A 1,657-nucleotide genomic window follows, 5' to 3' on the forward strand; every position below is an offset into this window, starting at 1 on the left:
TAAACACATATAGTCTAACGCATAATATGATTGTCTTAAGATTTTGGTTATTATAACCATCGGTTATATATGTATAACACTACATATCTACTTAACCCTTAATGTATTGTCCTTCGATAAGTTATATGACATGACATATGTGTGTTGATTGTTGTTATCCGTTTAAATGTCTGCTGCCAAATGGCAGAGCGAGTACGCCAGCTCACCAACCTCCGTAGCCATATGGTCCCTCTTCACGTGCTGGCCATGTGATCTGAGAGAGTTGACCTGCTCCGGGGTTCACGCTTGGCCTCCCGCCTAATCCAACGATGGTGATTACTTACCTTCATCGGACGGTTCAGCCTCACTTAGGGTTTGACCCTGCACATAAAAGTCTAGTTGGATACGCCTTTGGTTCATTTGCTCATTTCTCAGTGATCGAGCTCCTTCGATGGTTTGGTCTGCAAGTTCTCGGGTTCTTTGCACTCTTCTGGTTCATCGCTCCTCTGCCTCACTCAGGTTTGGCCGCGCTCCTCTTCATCACTCTCACAGCTGGTTTATAACTTATTATTTCTCGCTTCTGCTGTATATACTCTAACCATTTCAGGGTTGGCTTGACAGTTTTGAAGGGTTCTGGTGCTGGCCATAGCTCACCCTCACCGAACGCCGGAGGTTTTAGCTGCTATGTCACTTCCAGGTAAGTCGGAATTTGTTATGTTTTCTGTTGACTGAATTTGATTGCATTTTGAGGGTTTGTTTTACAGCTGAGACGGCCTGTCCTCTACCTGTTGTCTCAGGTTAAATACCGGTCCAAACCCTTATGCGATTTATGCTTGGCGGCCTTACTTGGCGGCCTGTCCAGCTGCGCCTAGGTTATGGCCTCGGTGCCTTAGTTATCTATTCTCTATTGAACTTGGCTAAGGACTCTGTTTTGTTTAGCATTACCTGGTCTAGAAAAGTCCTTTGAGCTTTCGGCAATTATGTAAAGTTTGCATAGTTAATTAAATCACTGCAATATTTGTCATATGCGGGTTGTTGTTTTGGCTCGGCCTGGATTTCTATATGGTCAATGGTATACCATCTGCGTTTCATAATGTTTCCTTCTCTTCCTTATCTGTATATGTAAGTGCCGCCACCGGTTAATGGACATTCAACCTTCGTTCTGATTTATATATGCAAAGTTAATATACAGAGTTTGCAGCTACTACTTCTGTTTTCGTTTGGTATTACACATAGTTACGGCAATGGTCATGTATTAGGGTTACTTCATTTACCTTTGATATTTGGAGCGTTCTCCGTCGCTACCTCTAATTCTGGGTAGTATCTGTGGATATAACATTTCTAATGCCAAGAGTTTCTAAGTTTAAATTGATGTTCAGTATATTATGCTGCCTTTTCTATTATTCATTCGCATTACAGTTATGGCATTCTTTTACCTTAGGGTTTCAAGGTTATGGAACCGATAAGTTTCCTCATCGAATGATTTCCACAGCACAGTTCTCGTTCTTGTATAACATTTGTGCAGCGACGAGGGTAGTCTTGCATTCGTCTCGTGAATGTATTGTCTATCCTCCTGCGCACAGGCTTGCCCACATGCAGCCAGCAGATTTACGGCGGTCGCTCGCCTATAACAATACTTATCATCTGATTCAGGTTTATTCTTATTCTGTATTGTATT

At 42.4% G+C, this 1,657-nt stretch overlaps 1 long non-coding RNA gene across 1 annotated transcript; it reads left to right on the forward strand.

Moving 5' to 3' along the window:
• The first annotated feature begins 402 nt into the window (after positions 1–402).
• On the forward strand, positions 403–1,005 carry LOC149249596 (uncharacterized). The gene is made up of 3 exons (XR_016265874.1): positions 403–498; positions 601–676; positions 777–1,005. It is a non-coding gene; the product is annotated as an uncharacterized LOC149249596 (long non-coding RNA).
• The last annotated feature ends 652 nt before the right edge of the window (positions 1,006–1,657 follow it).

This window comes from Pinus tabuliformis, chromosome 7 (assembly GCF_031772625.1).
Source record: "Pinus tabuliformis cultivar Carrire ecotype Pingquan chromosome 7, CPIR1, whole genome shotgun sequence".
Taxonomy (NCBI): Eukaryota; Viridiplantae; Streptophyta; class Pinopsida; order Pinales; family Pinaceae; genus Pinus; species Pinus tabuliformis.